Source organism: Coregonus lavaretus (genome assembly GCF_964263955.1).
Source record: "Coregonus lavaretus genome assembly, chromosome: 7".
Classification (NCBI taxonomy): Eukaryota; Metazoa; Chordata; class Actinopteri; order Salmoniformes; family Salmonidae; genus Coregonus; species Coregonus lavaretus.
In genome coordinates, this window is record NC_139994.1 from 37,076,099 (window position 1) to 37,102,894 (window position 26,796).

The window sequence follows — 26,796 nt, forward strand, 5'->3', positions numbered from 1 at the left end:
GTTATAAAAAAAATGGTATCCCTTCATATGCCGAACTAGTTGCATTGTGGATTTTGCCTAAAACATGATTTTAGAAAATATTCATAGATATTTATTTTTTTTTATCACATTTGAAAACCCTTGTATGTTATATTCTACATCTGTCCTTCTAGTGCTGAACGTAAAAAAATTGTTTTGACCCTTTTCATTCAAAATGTATAAAAAATATTTTGCACGTTTGTTATAAAAAAAATTATATCCCTTCATATGCCGAACTAGTTGCATTGTGGATTTTGCCTAAAACATGATTTTAGACAATATTCATTGAAAAAAGCTTTTTAAAAAATCACATTTGAAAACCCTTGTATGTTAAATTCTACATTATGTCCTTCTAGTGCTGAACGTAAAAAAAATATCTTAGACCCTTTTCATGCAAAATTTATAAAAAATATTTTCACGATTTTTATAAAAAAAACTTTGTATCCCTTCATATGCCGAAATAGTTTTTTTTGTGGATTTTGCCTAAAACATGATTTTAGAAAATGTTAATTGAAAAAAGCTTTTTAAAAATCACATTTGAAAACCCTTCTAAATTGTATTCTACGTCTGTCCTTCTAGTGCTGAACGTAGAAAAAATATTTTAGACCCTTTTCATGCAAAATGTATAAAAAACATTTTTCACGTTTGTTATAAAAACAATGGTATCCCTTCATATGCCGAACTAGTTGCATTGTGGATTTTGCCTAAAACATGATTTTAGAAAATATTCATTGAAATATTTTTTTTTAATCACATTTGAAAACCCTTGTATGTTGAATTCTACATATGTCCTTCTAGTGCTGAACGTTAAAAAAATATTTTTGACCCTTTTCATGCAAAATTTATAAAAAATATTTTTCACGATTTTTATAAAAAAAACGTTGTATCCCTTCATATGCCGAACTAGTTGCTTTGTGGATTTTGCCTAAAACATGATTTTAGAAAATATTCATATAATTTTTTTTTTGAAATCACATTTGAAAACCCTTGTATGTTATATTCTACATCTGTTCTTCTAGTGCTGAACGTAAAAAAAAAATCCTTGACCCTTTTCATGCAAAATGTATTTAAAAAAAAATTCACGTTTGTTATAAAAAAAATGTTATCCCTTCATATGCCGAACTAGTTGCATTGTGGATTTTGCCTAAAACATGATTTTAGAAAATATTCATAGAAATTTTTTTTGAAATCACATTTGAAAACCCTTGTATGTTATATTCTACATATGTCCTTCTAGTGCTGAATGTTTAAAAATATTTTAGACCCTTTTCATGCAAAATTTATAAAAAAAAAAAATTTCACGTTTGTTATAAAAAAATTATATCCCTTCATATGCCCCGAACTAGTTGCATTGTGGATTTAGCCTAAAACATGATTTTAGACAATATTCATTGAAAAAAAGCTTTTTAAAAAATCACATTTGAAAACCCTTCTAAATTGTATTCTATGTCTGTCCTTCTAGTGCTGAACGTAAAAAAAATATTTTAGACCCTTTTCATGCAAAATGTATAAAAAATATTTTTCACGTTTGTTATAAAAAAAATGGTATCCCTTCATATGCCGAACTAGTTGCATTGTGGATTTTGCCTAAAACATGATTTTAGAAAATATTCATAGATATTTATTTTTTTTTATCACATTTGAAAACCCTTGTATGTTATATTCTACATCTGTCCTTCTAGTGCTGAACGTAAAAAAATTGTTTTGACCCTTTTCATTCAAAATGTATAAAAAATATTTTGCACGTTTGTTATAAAAAAAATTATATCCCTTCATATGCCGAACTAGTTGCATTGTGGATTTTGCCTAAAACATGATTTTAGACAATATTCATTGAAAAAAGCTTTTTAAAAAATCACATTTGAAAACCCTTGTATGTTAAATTCTACATTATGTCCTTCTAGTGCTGAACGTAAAAAAAATATCTTAGACCCTTTTCATGCAAAATTTATAAAAAATATTTTCACGATTTTTATAAAAAAAACTTTGTATCCCTTCATATGCCGAAATAGTTTTTTTTGTGGATTTTGCCTAAAACATGATTTTAGAAAATGTTAATTGAAAAAAGCTTTTTAAAAATCACATTTGAAAACCCTTCTAAATTGTATTCTACGTCTGTCCTTCTAGTGCTGAACGTAGAAAAAATATTTTAGACCCTTTTCATGCAAAATGTATAAAAAACATTTTTCACGTTTGTTATAAAAACAATGGTATCCCTTCATATGCCGAACTAGTTGCATTGTGGATTTTGCCTAAAACATGATTTTAGAAAATATTCATTGAAAAAAAGCTTTTTTTTAAATCACATATGAAAACCCTTCTAAATTGTATTCTATGTCTGTCCTTCTAGTGCTGAACGTTTAAAAATATTTTAGACCCTTTTCATGCAAAATGTATAAAAAATATTTTTCACGTTTGTTATAAAAAAAATGGTATCCCCTCATATGCCGAACTAGTTGCATTGTGGATTTTGCCTAAAACATGATTTTAGAAAATATTCATAGATTTTTTATTTTTTTAATCACATTTGAAAACCCTTGTATGTTATATTCTACATATGTCCTTCTAGTGCTGAACGTACAAAAACATTTTAGACCCGTTTCATGCAAAATTTATAAAAAATATTTTTCACGTTTGTTATAAAAAAATTATATCCCTTCATATGCCGAACTAGTTGCATTGTGGATTTTGCCTAAAACATGATTTTAGACAATATTCATTGAAAAAAGCTTTTTAAAAAATCACATTTGAAAACCCTTGTATGTTAAATTCTACACATGTCCTTCTAGTGCTGAACGTTAAAAAAATAATTTAGACACTTTTCATGCAAAATTTATAAAAAATATTTTTCACGATTTTTATAAAAAAACTTTGTATCCCTTCATATGCCGAAATAGTTTTTTTTGTGGATTTTGCCTAAAACATGATTTTAGAAAATGTTAATTGAAAAAAGCTTTTTAAAAATCACATTTGAAAACCCTTCTAAATTGTATTCTACGTCTGTCCTTCTAGTGCTGAACGTAAAAAAAAATATTTTAGACCCTTTTCATGCAAAATGTATAAAAAATATTTTCACGTTTGTTATAAAAAAATGGTATCCCTTCATATGATGAACTAGTTGCATTGTGGATTTTGCCTAAAACATGATTTTAGAAAATATTCATTGAATTATTTTTTTAATCACATTTGAAAACCCTTGTATGTTGAATTCTACATGTCCTTCTAGTGCTGAATGTTAAAAAAATATTTTAGACCCTTTTCATGCAAAATGTATAAAAAATTTGTTTCACGTTTTTTATAAAAAAACTTTTTATCCCTTCATATGCCGAACTAGTTGCATTGTGGATTTAGCCTAAAACATGATTATAGACAATATTAATTGAAAAAAGCTTTTTAAAAAACCACATTTGAAAACCCTTCTAAATTCTATTCTACGTCTGTCCTAGTGCTGAACGTAAAAAAAATATTTTAGACCCTTTTCATGCAAAATGTATAAATAATATTTTTCACGTTTGTTATAAAAAAATTATATCCCTTCATATGCCGAACTAGTTGCATTGTGGATTTTGCCTAAAACATGATTTTAGAAAATATTCATAGAATTTTTTATTTTTTTAATCACATTTGAAAACCCTTGTATGTTGAATTCTACATATGTCCTTCTAGTGCTGAACGTTAAAAAAATATTTTAGACCCTTTTCATGCAAAATGTATAAAAAATATTTTTCACGTTTGTTATAAAAAAAATGGTATCCCCTCATATGCCGAACTAGTTGCATTGTGGATTTTGCCTAAAACATGATTTTAGAAAATATTCATAGATTTTTTATTTTTTTAATCACATTTGAAAACCCTTGTATGTTATATTCTACATATGTCCTTCTAGTGCTGAACGTTAAAAAAATATTTTAGACCCTTTTCATGCAAAATTTATAAAAAATATTTTTCACGATTTTTATAAAAAAACTTTGTATCCCTTCATATGCCGAAATAGTTTTTTTTGTGGATTTTGCCTAAAACATGATTTTAGAAAATGTTAATTGAAAAAGCTTTTTAAAAATCACATTTGAAAACCCTTCTAAATTGTATTCTACGTCCGTCCTTCTAGTGCTGAACTTAGAAAAAATATTTTAGACCCTTTTCATGCAAAATGTATAAAAAACATTTTTCACGTTTGTTATAAAAAAAATGGTATCCCTTCATATGCCGAACTAGTTGCATTGTGGATTTTGCCTAAAACATGATTTTAGAAAATATTCATTGAAATATTTTTTTTTAATCACATTTGAAAACCCTTGTATGTTGAATTCTACATATGTCCTTCTAGTGCTGAACGTTAAAAAAATATTTTTGACCCTTTTCATGCAAAATTTATAAAAAATATTTTTCACGATTTTTATAAAAAAAACGTTGTATCCCTTCATATGCCGAACTAGTTGCTTTGTGGATTTTGCCTAAAACATGATTTTAGAAAATATTCATATAATTTTTTTTTTGAAATCACATTTGAAAACCCTTGTATGTTATATTCTACATCTGTTCTTCTAGTGCTGAACGTAAAAAAAAAATCCTTGACCCTTTTCATGCAAAATGTATTTAAAAAAAAATTCACGTTTGTTATAAAAAAAATGTTATCCCTTCATATGCCGAACTAGTTGCATTGTGGATTTTGCCTAAAACATGATTTTAGAAAATATTCATAGAAATTTTTTTTGAAATCACATTTGAAAACCCTTGTATGTTATATTCTACATATGTCCTTCTAGTGCTGAATGTTTAAAAATATTTTAGACCCTTTTCATGCAAAATTTATAAAAAAGATTTTTCACGTTTGTTATAAAAAAATTATATCCCTTCATATGCCCCGAACTAGTTGCATTGTGGATTTAGCCTAAAACATGATTTTAGACAATATTCATTGAAAAAAAGCTTTTTAAAAAATCACATTTGAAAACCCTTCTAAATTGTATTCTATGTCTGTCCTTCTAGTGCTGAACGTAAAAAAAATATTTTAGACCCTTTTCATGCAAAATGTATAAAAAATATTTTTCACGTTTGTTATAAAAAAAATGGTATCCCTTCATATGCCGAACTAGTTGCATTGTGGATTTTGCCTAAAACATGATTTTAGAAAATATTCATAGATATTTATTTTTTTTTATCACATTTGAAAACCCTTGTATGTTATATTCTACATCTGTCCTTCTAGTGCTGAACGTAAAAAAATTGTTTTGACCCTTTTCATTCAAAATGTATAAAAAATATTTTGCACGTTTGTTATAAAAAAAATTATATCCCTTCATATGCCGAACTAGTTGCATTGTGGATTTTGCCTAAAACATGATTTTAGACAATATTCATTGAAAAAAGCTTTTTAAAAAATCACATTTGAAAACCCTTGTATGTTAAATTCTACATTATGTCCTTCTAGTGCTGAACGTAAAAAAAATATCTTAGACCCTTTTCATGCAAAATTTTTAAAAAATATTTTCACGATTTTTATAAAAAAAACTTTGTATCCCTTCATATGCCGAAATAGTTTTTTTTGTGGATTTTGCCTAAAACATGATTTTAGAAAATGTTAATTGAAAAAAGCTTTTTAAAAATCACATTTGAAAACCCTTCTAAATTGTATTCTACGTCTGTCCTTCTAGTGCTGAACGTAGAAAAAATATTTTAGACCCTTTTCATGCAAAATGTATAAAAAACATTTTTCACGTTTGTTATAAAAACAATGGTATCCCTTCATATGCCGAACTAGTTGCATTGTGGATTTTGCCTAAAACATGATTTTAGAAAATATTCATTGAAAAAAAGCTTTTTTTTAAATCACATATGAAAACCCTTCTAAATTGTATTCTATGTCTGTCCTTCTAGTGCTGAACGTTTAAAAATATTTTAGACCCTTTTCATGCAAAATGTATAAAAAATATTTTTCACGTTTGTTATAAAAAAAATGGTATCCCCTCATATGCCGAACTAGTTGCATTGTGGATTTTGCCTAAAACATGATTTTAGAAAATATTCATAGATTTTTTATTTTTTTAATCACATTTGAAAACCCTTGTATGTTATATTCTACATATGTCCTTCTAGTGCTGAACGTACAAAAACATTTTAGACCCGTTTCATGCAAAATTTATAAAAAATATTTTTCACGTTTGTTATAAAAAAATTATATCCCTTCATATGCCGAACTAGTTGCATTGTGGATTTTGCCTAAAACATGATTTTAGACAATATTCATTGAAAAAAGCTTTTTAAAAAATCACATTTGAAAACCCTTGTATGTTAAATTCTACACATGTCCTTCTAGTGCTGAACGTTAAAAAAATATTTTAGACACTTTTCATGCAAAATTTATAAAAAATATTTTTCACGATTTTTATAAAAAAACTTTGTATCCCTTCATATGCCGAAATAGTTTTTTTTGTGGATTTTGCCTAAAACATGATTTTAGAAAATGTTAATTGAAAAAAGCTTTTTAAAAATCACATTTGAAAACCCTTCTAAATTGTATTCTACGTCTGTCCTTCTAGTGCTGAACGTAGAAAAAATATTTTAGACCCTTTTCATGCAAAATGTATAAAAAACATTTTTCACGTTTGTTATAAAAAAAATGGTATCCCTTCATATGCCGAACTAGTTGCATTGTGGATTTTGCCTAAAACATGATTTTAGAAAATATTCATTGAAAAAAAGCTTTTTAAAAAATCACATATGAAAACCCTTCTAAATTGTATTCTATGTCTGTCCTTCTAGTGCTGAACGTTTAAAAATATTTTAGACCCTTTTCATGCAAAATTTATAAAAAATATTTTTCACGTTTGTTATAAAAAAATTATATCCCTTCATATGCCGAACTAGTTGCGTTGTGGATTTAGCCAAAACATGATTTTAGACAATATTCATTGAAAAAAAGCTTTTTAAAAAATCACATTTGAAAACCCTTCTAAATTGTATTCTATGTCTGTCCTAGTGCTGAACGTAAAAAAAATATTTTAGACCCTTTTCATGCAAAATGTATAAAAAATATTTTTCACGTTTGTTATAAAAAAAATGGTATCCCTTCATATGCCGAACTAGTTGCATTGTGGATTTTGCCTAAAACATGATTTTAGAAAATATTCATAGATTTATTTATTTTTTAATCACATTTGAAAACCCTTGTATGTTATATTCTACATATGTCCTTCTAGTGCTGAACGTACAAAAACATTTTAGACCCGTTTCATGCAAAATTTATAAAAAATATTTTTCACGTTTGTTATAAAAAAATTATATCCCTTCATATGCCGAACTAGTTGCATTGTGGATTTTGCCTAAAACATGATTTTAGACAATATTCATTGAAAAAAGCTTTTTAAAAAATCACATTTGAAAACCCTTGTATGTTAAATTCTACATATGTCCTTCTAGTGCTGAACGTAAAAAAAATATTTTAGACCCTTTTCATGCAAAATTTATAAAAAATATTTTTCACGATTTTTATAAAAAAAACTTTGTATCCCTTCATATGCCGAAATAGTTTTTTTTGTGGATTTTGCCTAAAACATGATTTTAGAAAATGTTAATTGAAAAAAGCTTTTTAAAAATCACATTTGAAAACCCTTCTAAATTGTATTCTACGTCTGTCCTTCTAGTGCTGAACGTAGAAAAAATATTTTAGACCCTTTTCATGCAAAATGTATAAAAAACATTTTTCACGTTTGTTATAAAAAAAATGGTATCCCTTCATATGCCGAACTAGTTGCATTGTGGATTTTGCCTAAAACATGATTTTAGAAAATATTCATTGAAATATTTATTTTTAATCACATTTGAAAACCCTTGTATGTTGAATTCTACATATGTCCTTCTAGTGCTGAACGTTAAAAAAATATTTTAGACCCTTTTCATGCAAAATTTATAAAAAATATTTTTCACGATAAAATAAAAAAAACTTTGTATCCCTTCATATGCCGAAATCGTTTTTTTGTGGATTTTGCCTAAAACATGATTTTAGAAAATGTTAATTGAAAAAAGCTTTTTAAAAATCACATTTGAAAACCCTTCTAAATTGTATTCTACGTCTGTCCTTCTAGTGCTGAACGTAGAAAAAATATTTTAGACCCTTTTCATGCAAAATGTATAAAAAACATTTTTCACGTTTGTTATAAAAAAAATGGTATCCCTTCATATGCCGAACTAGTTGCATTGTGGATTTTGCCTAAAACATGATTTTAGAAAATATTCATTGAAATATTTTTTTTTAATCACATTTGAAAACCCTTGTATGTTGAATTCTACATATGTCCTTCTAGTGCTGAACGTTAAAAAAATATTTTAGACCCTTTTCATGCAAAATGTATAAAAAATTTGTTTCACGTTTTTTATAAAAAAACTTTCTATCTCTTCATATGCCTAACTAGTTGCATTGTGGATTTTGCCTAAAACATGATTTTAGAAAAAATTATTTGAAAAAATCTTTTTTTTTAATCACATTTGAAAACCCTTGTATGTTGTATTCTACATCTGTCCTTCTAGTGCTGAACGTCAAAAAAATTTTTTTGACCCTTTTCATGCAAAATGTTAAAAAAAAGAAATTCACGTTTGTTATAAAAAAAATGTTATCCCTTCATATGCCGAAATAGTTGCATTGTGGATTTTGCCTAAAACATGATTTTAGACAATATTCATTGAAAAAAGCTTTTTAAAAAATCACATTTGAAAACCCTTGTATGTTAAATTCTACATATGTCCTTCTAGTGCTGAACGTTAAAAAAATATTTTAGACCCTTTTCATGCAAAATTTATAAAAAATATTTTTCACGATTTTTATTAAAAACTTTGTATCCCTTCATATGCCGAAATAGTTTTTTTTGTGGATTTTGCCTAAAACATGATTTTAGAAAATGTTAATTGAAAAAAGCTTTTTAAAAATCACATTTGAAAACCCTTCTAAATTGTATTCTACGTCTGTCCTTCTAGTGCTGAACGTAGAAAAAATATTTTAGACCCTTTTCATGCAAAATTTATACAAAATATTTTTCACGATAAAAAAAAAAAAAAAATGTATCCCTTCATATGCCGAAATCGTTTTTTTGTGGATTTTGCCTAAAACATGATTTTAGAAAATGTTAATTGAAAAAAGCTTTTTAAAAATCACATTTGAAAACCCTTCTAAATTGTATTCTACGTCTGTCCTTCTAGTGCTGAACGTAGAAAAAATATTTTAGACCCTTTTCATGCAAAATGTATAAAAAACATTTTTCACGTTTGTTATAAAAAAAATGGTATCCCTTCATATGCCGAACTAGTTGCATTGTGGATTTTGCCTAAAACATGATTTTAGAAAATATTCATAGAATTTTTTTTTTGAAATCACATTTGAAAACCCTTGTATGTTATATTCTACATCTGTCCTTCTAGTGCTGAAAGTAAAAAAAAAATTTTTGACCCTTTTCATGCAAAATGTATAAAAAATATTTTTCACGTTTGTTATAAAAAAAATGTTATCCCTTCATATGCCGAACTAGTTGCATTGTGGATTTTGCCTAAAACATGATTTTAGAAAATATTCATAGAATTTTTTTTTGAAATCACATTTGAAAACCCTTGTATGTTATATTCTACATATGTCCTTCTAGTGCTGAACGTTTAAAAATATTTTAGACCCTTTTCATGCAAAATTTATAAAAAATATTTTTCACGTTTGTTATAAAAAAATTATATCCCTTCATATGTCGAACTAGTTGCATTGTGGATTTAGCCTAAAACATGATTTTAGACAATATTCATTGAAAAAAAGCTTTTAAAAAAATCACATTTGAAAACCCTTCTAAATTGTATTCTATGTCTGTCCTTCTAGTGCTGAACGTAAAAAAAATATTTTAGACCCTTTTCATGCAAAATGTATAAAAAATATTTTTCACGTTTGTTATAAAAAAAATGGTATCCCTTCATATGCCGAACTAGTTGCATTGTGGATTTTGCCTAAAACATGATTTTAGAAAATATTCATTGAAAAAAAGCTTTTTAAAAAATCACATATGAAAACCCTTCTAAATTGTATTCTATGTCTGTCCTTCTAGTGCTGAACGTTTAAAAATATTTTAGACCCTTTTCATGCAAAATGTATAAAAAACATTTTTCACGTTTGTTATAAAAAAAATGGTATCCCTTCATATGCCGCACTAGTTGCATTGTGGATTTTGCCTAAAACATGATTTTAGAAAATATTCATAGAATTTTTTTTTTGAAATCACATTTGAAAACCCTTGTATGTTATATTCTACATCTGTCCTTCTAGTGCTGAACGTAAAAAATTTTTTTTGACCCTTTTCATTCAAAATGTATAAAAAAAAATTTTCACGTTTGTTATAAAAAAAAATGTATCCCTTCATATGCCGAACTAGTTGCATTGTGGATTTTGCCTAAAACATGATTTTAGACAATATTCATTGAAAAAAAGCTTTTTAAAAAATCACATTTGAAAACCCTTGTATGTTAAATTCTACATATGTCCTTCTAGTGCTGAACGTTAAAAAAATATTTTAGACCCTTTTCATGCAAAATTTATAAAAAATATTTTTCACGATTTATATAAAAAAAACTTTGTATCCCTTCATATGCCGAAATAGTTTTTTTTGTGGATTTTGCCTAAAACATGATTTTAGAAAATGTTAATTGAAAAAAGCTTTTTAAAAATCACATTTGAAAACCCTTCTAAATTGTATTCTACGTCTGTCCTTCTAGTGCTGAACGTAGAAAAAATATTTTAGACCCTTTTTATGCAAAATGTATAAAAAACATTTTTCACGTTTGTTATAAAAAAAATGGTATCCCTTCATATGCCGAACTAGTTGCATTGTGGATTTTGCCTAAAACATGATTATAGAAAATATTCATTGAAATATATTTTTTTTAATCACATTTGAAAACCCTTGTATGTTGAATTCTACATATGTCCTTCTAGTGCTGAACGTTAAAAAAATATTTTAGACCCTTTTCGTGCAAAATTTATAAAAAATATTTTTCACGATAAATAAAAAAAAACTTTGTATCCCTTCATATGCCGAAATCGTTTTTTTGTGGATTTTGCCTAAAACATGATTTTAGAAAATGTTAGTTGAAAAAAGCTTTTTAAAAATCACATTTGAAAACCCTTCTAAATTGTATTCTACGTCTGTCCTTCTAGTGCTGAACGTAGAAAAAATATTTTAGACCCTTTTCATGCAAAATGTATAAAAAACATTTTTCACGTTTGTTATAAAAAAAATGGTATCCCTTCATATGCCGAACTAGTTGCATTGTGGATTTTGCCTAAAACATGATTTTAGAAAATATTCATTGAAATATTTTTTTTAATCACATTTGAAAACCCTTGTATGTTGAATTCTACATATGTCCTTCTAGTGCTGAACGTTAAAAAAATATTTTATACCCTTTTCATGCAAAATGTATAAAAAATTTGTTTCACGTTTTTTATAAAAAAACTTTCTATCTCTTCATATGCCGAACTAGTTGCATTGTGGATTTAGCCTAAAACATGATTTTAGAAAATATTCATAGAATTTTTTTTTTGAAATCACATTTGAAAACCCTTGTATGTTATATTCTACATCTGTCCTTCTAGTGCTGAAAGTAAAAAAAATATTTTAGACCCTTTTCATGCAAAATTTATAAAAAATATTTTTCACGATTTTTATATAAAAACTTTGTATCCCTTCATATGCCGAAATAGTTTTTTTTGTGGATTTTGCCTAAAACATGATTTTAGAAAATGTTAATTGAAAAAAGCTTTTTAAAAATCACATTTGATAACCCTTCTAAATTGTATTCTACGTCTGTCCTTCTAGTGCTGAACGTAAAAAAAATATTTTAGACCCTTTTCATGCAAAATGTATAAAAAATATTTTTCACGTTTGTTATAAAAAAAATGGTATCCCTTCATATGCCGAACTAGTTGCATTGTGGATTTTGCCTAAAACATGATTTTAGAAAATATTCATAGATTTTTTTTATTTATCACATTTGAAAACCCTTGTATGTTATATTCTACATATGTCCTTCTAGTGCTGAACGTACAAAATTTTTTTAGACCCGTTTCATGCAAAATTTATAAAAAATAAATTTCACGTTTGTTATAAAAAAATTATATCCCTTCATATGCCGAACTAGTTGCATTGTGGATTTTGCCTAAAACATGATTTTAGACAATATTCATTGAAAAAAGCTTTTTAAAAAATCACATTTGAAAACCCTTGTATGTTAAATTCTACATATGTCCTTCTAGTGTTGAACGTTAAAAAAATATTTTAGACCCTTTTCATGCAAAATTTATAAAAAATATTTTTCACGATTTATATAAAAAAAACTTTGTATCCCTTCATATGCCGAAATAGTTTTTTTTGTGGATTTTGCCTAAAACATGATTTTAGAAAATGTTAATTGAAAAAAGCTTTTTAAAAATCACATTTGATAACCCTTCTAAATTGTATTCTACGTCTGTCCTTCTAGTGCTGAACGTAAAAAAAATATTTTAGACCCTTTTCATGCAAAATGTATAAAAAATATTTTTCACGTTTCTTATAAAAAAAATGGTATCCCTTCATATGCCGAACTAGTTGCATTGTGGATTTTGCCTAAAACATGATTTTAGAAAATATTCATAGATTTTTTTTTTTTTAATCACATTTGAAAACCCTTGTATGTTATATTCTACATATGTCCTTCTAGTGCTGAACGTACAAAATTTTTTTAGACCCGTTTCATGCTAAATTTATAAAAAATAAATTTCACGTTTGTTATAAAAAAATTATATCCCTTCATATGCCGAACTAGTTGCATTGTGGATTTTGCCTAAAACATGATTTTAGACAATATTCATTGAAAAAGCTTTTTAAAAAATCACATTTGAAAACCCTTGTATGTTAAATTCTACATATGTCCTTCTAGTGTTGAACGTTAAAAAAATATTTTAGACCCTTTTCATGCAAAATTTATAAAAAATATTTTTCACGATTTATATAAAAAAAACTTTGTATCCCTTCATATGCCGAAATAGTTTTTTTTGTGGATTTTGCCTAAAACATGATTTTAGAAAATGTTAATTGAAAAAAGCTTTTTAAAAATCACATTTGAAAACCCTTCTAAATTGTATTCTACGTCTGTCCTTCTAGTGCTGAACGTAAAAAAAATATTTTAGACCCTTTTCATGCAAAATGTATAAAAAATATTTTTCACGTTTCTTATAAAAAAAATGGTATCCCTTCATATGCCGAACTAGTTGCATTGTGGATTTTGCCTAAAACATGATTTTAGAAAATATTCATAGATTTTTTTTTTTTTAATCACATTTGAAAACCCTTGTATGTTATATTCTACATATGTCCTTCTAGTGCTGAACGTACAAAAAATTTTAAGACCCGTTTCATGCTAAATTTATAAAAAATAAATTTCACGTTTGTTATAAAAAAATTATATCCCTTCATATGCCGAACTAGTTGCATTGTGGATTTTGCCTAAAACATGATTTTAGACAATATTCATTGAAAAAAGCTTTTTAAAAAATCACATTTGAAAACCCTTGTATGTTAAATTCTACATATGTCCTTCTAGTGTTGAACGTTAAAAAAATATTTTAGACCCTTTTCATGCAAAATTTATAAAAAATATTTTTCACGATTTATATAAAAAAAACTTTGTATCCCTTCATATGCCGAAATAGTTTTTTTTGTGGATTTTGCCTAAAACATGATTTTAGAAAATGTTAATTGAAAAAAGCTTTTTAAAAATCACATTTGAAAACCCTTCTAAATTGTATTCTACGTCTGTCCTTCTAGTGCTGAACGTAGAAAAAATATTTTAGACCCTTTTTATGCAAAATGTATAAAAAACATTTTTCACGTTTGTTATAAAAAAAATGGTATCCCTTCATATGCCGAACTAGTTGCATTGTGGATTTTGCCTAAAACATGATTATAGAAAATATTCATTGAAATATTTTTTTTTAATCACATTTGAAAACCCTTGTATGTTGAATTCTACATATGTCCTTCTAGTGCTGAACGTTAAAAAAATATTTTAGACCCTTTTCATGCAAAATTTATAAAAAACATTTTTCACGATAAATAAAAAAAAACTTTGTATCCCTTCATATGCCGAAATCGTTTTTTTGTGGATTTTGCCTAAAACATGATTTTAGAAAATGTTCGTTGAAAAAAGCTTTTTAAAAATCACATTTGAAAACCCTTCTAAATTGTATTCTACGTCTGTCCTTCTAGTGCTGAACGTAGAAAAAATATTTTAGACCCTTTTCATGCAAAATGTATAAAAAACATTTTTCACGTTTGTTATAAAAAAAATGGTATCCCTTCATATGCCGAACTAGTTGCATTGTGGATTTTGCCTAAAACATGATTTTAGAAAATATTCATTGAAATATTTTTTTTAATCACATTTGAAAACCCTTGTATGTTGAATTCTACATATGTCCTTCTAGTGCTGAACGTTAAAAAAAATTTTTATACCCTTTTCATGCAAAATGTATAAAAAATTTGTTTCACGTTTTTTATAAAAAAACTTTCTATCTCTTCATATGCCGAACTAGTTGCATTGTGGATTTTGCCTAAAACATGATTTTAGAAAATATTCATAGAATTTTTTTTTTGAAATCACATTTGAAAACCCTTGTATGTTATATTCTACATCTGTCCTTCTAGTGCTGAAAGTAAAAAAAATATTTTAGACCCTTTTCATGCAAAATTTATAAAAAATATTTTTCACGATTTTTATAAAAAAACTTTGTATCCCTTCATATGCCGAAATAGTTTTTTTTGTGGATTTTGCCTAAAACATGATTTTAGAAAATGTTAATTGAAAAAAGCTTTTTAAAAATCACATTTGATAACCCTTCTAAATTGTATTCTACGTCTGTCCTTCTAGTGCTGAACGTAAAAAAAATATTTTAGACCCTTTTCATGCAAAATGTATAAAAAATATTTTTCACGTTTGTTATAAAAAAAATGGTATCCCTTCATATGCCGAACTAGTTGCATTGTTGATTTTGCCTAAAACATGATTTTAGAAAATATTCATAGATTTTTTTTTTTTTTATCACATTTGAAAACCCTTGTATGTTATATTCTACATATGTCCTTCTAGTGCTGAACGTACAAAAAAAAATTAAACCCGTTTCATGCAAAATTTATAAAAAATAAATTTCACGTTTGTTATAAAAAAATTCTATCCCTTCATATGCCGAACTAGTTGCATTGTGGATTTTGCCTAAAACATGATTTTAGACAATATTCATTGAAAAAAGCTTTTTAAAAAATCACATTTGAAAACCCTTGTATGTTAAATTCTACATATGTCCTTCTAGTGTTGAACGTTAAAAAAATATTTTAGACCCTTTTCATGCAAAATGTATAAAAAATATTTTTCACGTTTGTTATAAAAAAAATGGTATCCCTTCATATGCCGAACTAGTTGCATTGTGGATTTTGCCTAAAACATGATTTTAGAAAATATTCATAGATTATTTTTTTTTTTATCACATTTGAAAACCCTTGTATGTTATATTCTACATATGTCCTTCTAGTGCTGAACGTACAAAAATTTTTTAGACCCGTTTCATGCAAAATTTATAAAAAATAAATTTCACGTTTGTTATAAAAAAATTATATCCCTTCATATGCCGAACTAGTTGCATTGTGGATTTTGCCTAAAACATGATTTTAGACAATATTCATTGAAAAAAGCTTTTTAAAAAATCACATTTGAAAACCCTTGTATGTTAAATTCTACATATGTCCTTCTAGTGTTGAACGTTAAAAAAATATTTTAGACCCTTTTCATGCAAAATTTATAAAAAATATTTTTCACGATTTATATAAAAAAAACTTTGTATCCCTTCATATGCCGAAATAGTTTTTTTTGTGGATTTTGCCTAAAACATGATTTTAGAAAATGTTAATTGAAAAAAGCTTTTTAAAAATCACATTTGATAACCCTTCTAAATTGTATTCTACGTCTGTCCTTCTAGTGCTGAACGTAAAAAAAAGTATTTTAGACCCTTTTCATGCAAAATGTATAAAAAATATTTTTCACGTTTCTTATAAAAAAAATGGTATCCCTTCATATGCCGAACTAGTTGCATTGTGGATTTTGCCTAAAACATGATTTTAGAAAATATTCATAGATTTTTTTTTTTTTAATCACATTTGAAAACCCTTGTATGTTATATTCTACATATGTCCTTCTAGTGCTGAACGTACAAAAAATTTTTAGACCCGTTTCATGCTAAATTTATAAAAAATAAATTTCACGTTTGTTATAAAAAAATTATATCCCTTCATATGCCGAACTAGTTGCATTGTGGATTTTGCCTAAAACATGATTTTAGACAATATTCATTGAAAAAAGCTTTTTAAAAAATCACATTTGAAAACCCTTGTATGTTAAATTCTACATATGTCCTTCTAGTGTTGAACGTTAAAAAAATATTTTAGACCCTTTTCATGCAAAATTTATAAAAAATATTTTTCACGATTTATATAAAAAAAACTTTGTATCCCTTCATATGCCGAAATAGTTTTTTTTGTGGATTTTGCCTAAAACATGATTTTAGAAAATGTTAATTGAAAAAAGCTTTTTAAAAATCACATTTGATAACCCTTCTAAATTGTATTCTACGTCTGTCCTTCTAGTGCTGAACGTAAAAAAAATATTTTAGACCCTTTTCATGCAAAATGTATAAAAAATATTTTTCACGTTTCTTATAAAAAAAATGGTATCCCTTCATATGCCGAACTAGTTGCATTGTGGATTTTGCCTAAAACATGATTTTAGAAAATATTCATAGATTTTTTTTTTTTAATCACATTTGAAAACCCTTGTAAATTTATAAAAAATAAATTTCACGTTTGTTATAAAAAAATTATATCCCTTCATATGCCGAACTAGTTGAATTGTGGATTTTGCCTAAAACATGATTTTAGACAATATTCATTGAAAAAAGCTTTTTAAAAAATCACATTTGAAAACCCTTGTATGTTAAATTCTACATATGTCCTTCTAGTGTTGAACGTTAAAAAAATATTTTAGACCCTTTTCATGCAAAATTTATAAAAAATATTTTTCACGATTTATATAAAAAAAACTTTGTATCCCTTCATATGCCGAAATAGTTTTTTTTGTGGATTTTGCCTAAAACATGATTTTAGAAAATGTTAATTGAAAAAAGCTTTTTAAAAATCACATTTGAAAACCCTTCTAAATTGTATTCTACGTCTGTCCTTCTAGTGCTGAACGTAGAAAAAATATTTTAGACCCTTTTTATGCAAAATGTATAAAAAATATTTTTCTCGTTTGTTATAAAGAACTTTGTATCCCTTCATATGCCAAACTAGTTGCATTGTGGATTTTGCATAAAACATGATTTTAGAAAATATTTTTGCATGAAAAGGGTCTAAAATATTTTTTTAACGTTCAGCACTAGAAGGACATATGTAGAATTCAACATACAAGGGTTTTCAAATGTGATTAAAAAAAAATATTTCAATGAATATTTTCTATAATCATGTTTTAGGCAAAATCCACAATGCAACTAGTTCGGCATATGAAGGGATACCATTTTTTTTATAACAAACGTGAAAAATGTTTTTAAAAAAAATGGTATCCCTTCATATGCCGAACTAGTTGCATTGTGGATTTTGCCTAAAACATGATTATAGAAAATATTCATTGAAATATTTTTTTTTAATCACATTTGAAAACCCTTGTATGTTGAATTCTACATATGTCCTTCTAGTGCTGAACGTTAAAAAAATATTTTAGACCCTTTTCATGCAAAATTTATAAAAAATATTTTTCACGATAAATAAAAAAAAAATTTGTATCCCTTCATATGCCGAAATCGTTTTTTTGTGGATTTTGCCTAAAACATGATTTTAGAAAATGTTCGTTGAAAAAAGCTTTTTAAAAATCACATTTGAAAACCCTTCTAAATTGTATTCTACGTCTGTCCTTCTAGTGCTGAACGTAGAAAAAATATTTTAGACCCTTTTCATGCAAAATGTATAAAAAACATTTTTCACGTTTGTTATAAAAAAAATGGTATCCCTTCATATGCCGAACTAGTTGCATTGTGGATTTTGCCTAAAACATGATTTTAGAAAATATTCATTGAAATATTTTTTTTAATCACATTTGAAAACCCTTGTATGTTGAATTCTACATATGTCCTTCTAGTGCTGAACGTTAAAAAAATATTTTATACCCTTTTCATGCAAAATGTATAAAAAATTTGTTTCACGTTTTTTATAAAAAAACTTTCTATCTCTTCATATGCCGAACTAGTTGCATTGTGGATTTTGCCTAAAACATGATTTTAGAAAATATTCATAGAATTTTTTTTTTGAAATCACATTTGAAAACCCTTGTATGTTATATTCTACATCTGTCCTTCTAGTGCTGAATGTAAAAAAAATATTTTAGACCCTTTTCATGCAAAATTTATAAAAAATATTTTTCACGATTTTTATAAAAAAACGTTATCCCTTCATATGCCGAAATAGTTTTTTTTGTGGATTTTGCCTAAAACATGATTTTAGAAAATTTTAATTGAAAAAAGCTTTTTAAAAATCACATTTGATAACCCTTCTAAATTGTATTCTACGTCTGTCCTTCTAGTGCTGAACGTAGAAAAAATATTTTAGACCCTTTTTATGCAAAATGTATAAAAAACATTTTTCACGTTTGTTATAAAAAAAATGGTATCCCTTCATATGCCGAACTAGTTGCATTGTGGATTTTGCCTAAAACATGATTATAGAAAATATTCATTGAAATATTTTTTTTTAATCACATTTGAAAACCCTTGTATGTTGAATTCTACATATGTCCTTCTAGTGCTGAACGTTAAAAAAATATTTTAGACCCTTTTCATGCAAAAATATTTTCTAAAATCATGTTTTATGCAAAATCCACAATGCAACTAGTTTGGCATATGAAGGGATACAAAGTTCTTTATAACAAACGAGAAAAATATTTTTTATACATTTTGCATGAAAAGGGTCTAAAATATTTTTTTAACGTTCAGCACTAGAAGGACATATGTAGAATACAACATACAAGAGTTTTCAAATGTGATTTTTTAAAAAGCTTTTTTCAATGAATATTTTCTAAAATCATGTTTTAGGCAAAATCCACAATTCAACTAGTTCGGCACATGAAGGGATACAAAGTTCTTTATAACAAACAAGAAACATATTTTTTATACATTTTGCATGAAAAGGGTCTAAAATATTTTTTTTAAATGTGATTTTTTTCAAAGCTTTTTTCAATGAATATTGTCTAAAATCATGTTTTAGGCAAAATCCACAATGCAACTAGTTCGGCATATGAAGGGATACAAAGTTTTTTTATAAAAAACGAGAAAAATATTTTTTATACATTTTGCATGAAAAGGGTCTAAAATATTTTTTTAACGTTCAGCACTAGAAGGACATATGTAGAATATAACATACAAGAGTTTTTAAATGTGATTTTTTAAAAAGCTTTTTTCAATGAATATTTTCTAAAATCATGTTTTATGCAAAATCCACAATGCAACTAGTTCGGCATATGAAGGGATACAAAGTACTTTATGACAAACAAGAAAAATATTTTTTATACATTTTGCATGAAAAGGGTCAAATTTTTTATTTTTTTATGTGATTTTTTAAAAAACTTTTTTCAATAAATATAGTCTAAAATCATGTTTTATGCAAAATCCACAATGCAACTAGTTCAGCATATGAAGGGATACAAAGTTCTTTATAACAAACAAGAAAAATATTTTTTATACATTTTGCATGAAAAGGGTCTAAAATATATTTTTAACATTCAGCACTAGAAGGACATTTGTAGAATACAACATACAAGAGAATGTGATATGAAGGGATACAAAGTTCTTTATAACAAACAAGAAACATATTTTTTATACATTTTGTATGAAAAGGGTCTAAAATATTTTTTTCAAATGTGATTTTTTCAAAGCTTTTTTCAATGAATATTGTCTAAAATCATGTTTTATGCAAAATCCACAATGCAACTAGTTCGGCATAAGAAGGGATACAAAGTACTTTATAACAAACAAGAAAAATATTTTTTATACATTTTGCATGAAAAGGGTCAAATTTTTTATTTTTTTATGTGATTTTAAAAAAAACTTTTTTCAATAAATATAGTCTAAAATCATGTTTTGTATGAAAAGGGTCTAAAATATTTTTTTCAAATGTGATTTTTTTCAAAGCTCTTTTCAATGAATATTGTCTAAAATCATGTTTTAGGCAAATTCCACAATGCAACTAGTTCGGCATATGAAGGGATACAAAGTTTTTTTATAAAAAACGAGAAAAATATTTTTTATACATTTTGCATGAAAAGGGTCTAAAATATTTTTTTTACGTTCAGCACTAGAAGGACATATGTAGAATACAACATACAAGAGTTTTCAAATGTGATTTTTTTAAAAGCTTTTTTCAATTAATATTTTCTAAAATCATGTTTTATGCAAAATCCACAATGCAACTAGTTCGGCATATGAAGGGATAAAAAGTTCTTTATAACAAACAAGAAAAATATTTTTTATACATTTTGCATGAAAAGGGTCTAAAATATATTTTTAACGCTCAGCACTAGAAGGACATATGTAGAATACAACATACAAGGGTTTTCAAATGTGATTTAAAAAAAAAATCTTTTCCATTAACATGTTCTAAAATCATGTTTTAGGCAAAATCCACAATGCAACTAGTTCGGCATATGAAGGGATACAAAGTTCTTTATAACAAACGAGAAAAATATTTTTTATACATTTTGCATGAAAAGGGTCTAAAATATTTTTTTTACGTTCAGCACTAGAAGGACATATGTAGAATACAACATACAAGAGTTTTCAAATGTGATTTTTTTCAAAGCTTTTTTCAATGAATATTGTCTAAAATCATGTTTTAGGCAAAATCCACAATGCAACTATTTCGGCATATGAAGGGATACAAAGTTCTTTATAACAAACAAGAAAAATATTTTTTATACATTTTGCATGGAAAGGGTCTAAAATATTTTTTTCAAATGTGATTTTTTTAAAAGCTTTTTTCAATGAATATTGTCTAAAATCATCTTTTAGGCAAAATCCACAATGCAACTAGTTCGGCATATGAAGGGATACAAAGTTCTTTATAACAAACAAGAAAAATATTTTTTATACATTTTGCATGGAAAGGGTCTAAAATATTTTTTTCAAATGTGATTTTTTTAAAAGCTTTTTTCAATGAATATTGTCTAAAATCATCTTTTAGGCAAAATCCACAATGCAACTAGTTCGGCATATGAAGGGATACAAAGTTCTTTATAACAAACAAGAAAAATATTTTTTTTACATTTTGCATGAAAAGGGTCAAACATTTTTTTTTAACGTTCAGCACTAGAAGGACATATGTAGAATTCAACATACAAGGGTTTTCAAATGTGATTTAAAAAAAAAATTTTTTTCCATTAACATGTTCTAAAATCATGTTTTAGGCAATATTCACAATGCAACTAGTTCGGCATATGAAGGGATACAAAGTTCTTTATAACAAACAAGAAAAATATTTTTTATACATTTTGCATGAAAAGGGTTTAAAATATTTTTTTCAAATGTGATTTTATAAAAAGCTTTTTTCAATGAATATTGTCTAAAATCATGTTTTAGGCAAAATCCACAATGCAACTAGTTCGACATATGAAGGGATACAAAGTTCTTTATAACAAACAAGAAAAATATTTTTTATACATTTTGCATGGAAAGGGTCTAAAATATTTTTTTCAAATGTGATTTTTTTAAAAGCTTTTTTCAATGAATATTGTCTAAAATCATCTTTTAGGCAAAATCCACAATGCAACTAGTTCGGCATATGAAGGGATACAAAGTTCTTTATAACAAACAAGAAAAATATTTTTTATACATTTTGCATGGAAAGGGTCTAAAATATTTTTTTCAAATGTGATTTTTTTAAAAGCTTTTTTCAATCAATATTGTCTAAAATCATCTTTTAGGCAAAATCCACAATGCAAATAGTTCGGCATATGAAGGGATACAAAGTTTTTTTATAAAAAACGAGAATTTTTTTTTTTACATTTTGCATGAAAAGGGTCTAAAATATTTTTTTTACGTTCAGCACTAGAAGGACATATGTAGAATACAACATACAATGGTTTTCAAATGTGATTTTATAAAAAGCTTTTTTCAATGTATATTGTCTAAAATCATGTTTTAGGCAAAATCCACAATGCAACTAGTTCGGCATAGGAAGGGATACAAAGTTCTTTATAACAAACAAGAAAAATATTTTTTATACATTTTGCATGAAAAGGGTCTAAAATATTTTTTTCAAATGTGATTTTTTTAAAAGCTTTTTTCAATGAATATTGTCTAAAATCATGTTTTAGGCAAAATCCACAATGCAACTAGTTCGACATATGAAGGGATACAAAGTTCTTTATAACAAACAAGAAAAATATTTTTTATACATTTTGCATGGAAAGGGTCTAAAACATTTTTTTCAAATGTGATTTTTTTAAAAGCTTTTTTCAATGAATATTGTCTAAAATCATCTTTTAGGCAAAATCCACAATGTAACTAGTTCGGCATATGAAGGGATACAAAGTTTTTTTTATAAAAAACGAGAATTTTTTTTAATACATTTTGCATGAAAAGGGTCTAAAATATTTTTTTTACGTTCAGCACTAGAAGGACATATGTAGAATACAACATACAATGGTTTTCAAATGTGATTTTATAAAAAGCTTTTTTCAATGTATATTGTCTAAAATCATGTTTTAGGCAAAATCCACAATGCAACTAGTTCGGCATAGGAAGGGATACAAAGTTCTTTATAACAAACAAGAAAAATATTTTTTATACATTTTGCATGAAAAGGGTCTAAAATATTTTTTTCAAATGTGATTTTTTAAAAAGCTTTTTTCAATGAATATTGTCTAAAATCGTCTTTTAGGCAAAATCCACAATGCAACTAGTTCGGCATATGAAGGGATATAAAGTTTTTTTTATAAAAAACGAGAATTTTTTTTTATACATTTTGCATGAAAAGGGTCTAAAATATTTTTTTTACGTTCAGCACTAGAAGGACATATGTAGAATACAACATACAATGGTTTTCAAATGTGATTTTATAAAAAGCTTTTTTCAATGAATATTGTCTAAAATCATGTTTTAGGCAAAATCCACAATGCAACTAGTTCGACATATGAAGGGATACAAAGTTCTTTATAACAAACAAGAAAAATATTTTTTATACATTTAGCATGGAAAGGGTCTAAAATATTTTTTTCAAATGTGATTTTTTAAAAAGCTTTTTTCAATGAATATTGTCTAAAATCATCTTTTAGGCAAAATCCACAATGCAACTAGTTCGGCATATGAAGGGATACAAAGTTTTTTTATAAAAAACGAGATTTTTTTTTTTTATACATTTTGCATGAAAAGGGTCTAAAATATTTTTTTTACGTTCAGCACTAGAAGGACATATGTAGAATACAACATACAATGTTTTCAAATGTGATTTTATAAAAAGCTTTTTTCAATGAATATTGTCTAAAATCATGTTTTAGGCAAAATCCACAATGCAACTAGTTCGACATAGGAAGGGATACAAAGTTCTTTATAACAAACAAGAAAAATATTTTTTATACATTTTGCATGAAAAGGGTCTAAAATATTTTTTTCAAATGTGATTTTTTTAAAAGCTTTTTTCAATGAATATTGTCTAAAATCATGTTTTAGGCAAAATCCACAATGCAACTAGTTCGGCATATGAAGGGATACAAAGTTTTTTTATAAAAAACGAGAAAAATATTTTTTATACATTTTGCATGAAAAGGGTCTAAAATATTTTTTTAACGTTCAGCACTAGAAGGACATATGTAGAATATAACATACAAGAGTTTTTAAATGTGATTTTTTAAAAAGCTTTTTTCAATGAATATTTTCTAAAATCATGTTTTATGCAAAATCCACAATGCAACTAGTTCGGCATATGAAGGGATACAAAGTACTTTATGACAAACAAGAAAAATATTTTTTATACATTTTGCATGAAAAGGGTCAAATTTTTTATTTTTTTATGTGATTTTTTAAAAAACTTTTTTCAATAAATATAGTCTAAAATCATGTTTTATGCAAAATCCACAATGCAACTAGTTCAGCATATGAAGGGATACAAAGTTCTTTATAACAAACAAGAAAAATATTTTTTATACATTTTGCATGAAAAGGGTCTAAAATATATTTTTAACATTCAGCACTAGAAGGACATTTGTAGAATACAACATACAAGAGAATGTGATATGAAGGGATACAAAGTTCTTTATAACAAACAAGAAACATATTTTTTATACATTTTGTATGAAAAGGGTCTAAAATATTTTTTTCAAATGTGATTTTTTCAAAGCTTTTTTCAATGAATATTGTCTAAAATCATGTTTTATGCAAAATCCACAATGCAACTAGTTCGGCATAAGAAGGGATACAAAGTACTTTATAACAAACAAGAAAAATATTTTTTATACATTTTGCATGAAAAGGGTCAAATTTTTTATTTTTTTATGTGATTTTAAAAAAAACTTTTTTCAATAAATATAGTCTAAAATCATGTTTTGTATGAAAAGGGTCTAAAATATTTTTTTCAAATGTGATTTTTTTCAAAGCTCTTTTCAATGAATATTGTCTAAAATCATGTTTTAGGCAAATTCCACAATGCAACTAGTTCGGCATATGAAGGGATACAAAGTTTTTTTATAAAAAACGAGAAAAATATTTTTTATACATTTTGCATGAAAAGGGTCTAAAATATTTTTTTTACGTTCAGCACTAGAAGGACATATGTAGAATACAACATACAAGAGTTTTCAAATGTGATTTTTTTAAAAGCTTTTTTCAATTAATATTTTCTAAAATCATGTTTTATGCAAAATCCACAATGCAACTAGTTCGGCATATGAAGGGATAAAAAGTTCTTTATAACAAACAAGAAAAATATTTTTTATACATTTTGCATGAAAAGGGTCTAAAATATATTTTTAACGCTCAGCACTAGAAGGACATATGTAGAATACAACATACAAGGGTTTTCAAATGTGATTTAAAAAAAAAATCTTTTCCATTAACATGTTCTAAAATCATGTTTTAGGCAAAATCCACAATGCAACTAGTTCGGCATATGAAGGGATACAAAGTTCTTTATAACAAACGAGAAAAATATTTTTTATACATTTTGCATGAAAAGGGTCTAAAATATTTTTTTTACGTTCAGCACTAGAAGGACATATGTAGAATACAACATACAAGAGTTTTCAAATGTGATTTTTTTCAAAGCTTTTTTCAATGAATATTGTCTAAAATCATGTTTTAGGCAAAATCCACAATGCAACTATTTCGGCATATGAAGGGATACAAAGTTCTTTATAACAAACAAGAAAAATATTTTTTATACATTTTGCATGGAAAGGGTCTAAAATATTTTTTTCAAATGTGATTTTTTTAAAAGCTTTTTTCAATGAATATTGTCTAAAATCATCTTTTAGGCAAAATCCACAATGCAACTAGTTCGGCATATGAAGGGATACAAAGTTCTTTATAACAAACAAGAAAAATATTTTTTATACATTTTGCATGGAAAGGGTCTAAAATATTTTTTTCAAATGTGATTTTTTTAAAAGCTTTTTTCAATGAATATTGTCTAAAATCATCTTTTAGGCAAAATCCACAATGCAACTAGTTCGGCATATGAAGGGATACAAAGTTCTTTATAACAAACAAGAAAAATATTTTTTTTACATTTTGCATGAAAAGGGTCAAACATTTTTTTTTAACGTTCAGCACTAGAAGGACATATGTAGAATTCAACATACAAGGGTTTTCAAATGTGATTTAAAAAAAAAAATTTTTTCCATTAACATGTTCTAAAATCATGTTTTAGGCAATATTCACAATGCAACTAGTTCGGCATATGAAGGGATACAAAGTTCTTTATAACAAACAAGAAAAATATTTTTTATACATTTTGCATGAAAAGGGTTTAAAATATTTTTTTCAAATGTGATTTTATAAAAAGCTTTTTTCAATGAATATTGTCTAAAATCATGTTTTAGGCAAAATCCACAATGCAACTAGTTCGACATATGAAGGGATACAAAGTTCTTTATAACAAACAAGAAAAATATTTTTTATACATTTTGCATGGAAAGGGTCTAAAATATTTTTTTCAAATGTGATTTTTTTAAAAGCTTTTTTCAATGAATATTGTCTAAAATCATCTTTTAGGCAAAATCCACAATGCAACTAGTTCGGCATATGAAGGGATACAAAGTTCTTTATAACAAACAAGAAAAATATTTTTTATACATTTTGCATGGAAAGGGTCTAAAATATTTTTTTCAAATGTGATTTTTTTAAAAGCTTTTTTCAATCAATATTGTCTAAAATCATCTTTTAGGCAAAATCCACAATGCAAATAGTTCGGCATATGAAGGGATACAAAGTTTTTTTATAAAAAACGAGAATTTTTTTTTTTACATTTTGCATGAAAAGGGTCTAAAATATTTTTTTTACGTTCAGCACTAGAAGGACATATGTAGAATACAACATACAATGGTTTTCAAATGTGATTTTATAAAAAGCTTTTTTCAATGTATATTGTCTAAAATCATGTTTTAGGCAAAATCCACAATGCAACTAGTTCGGCATAG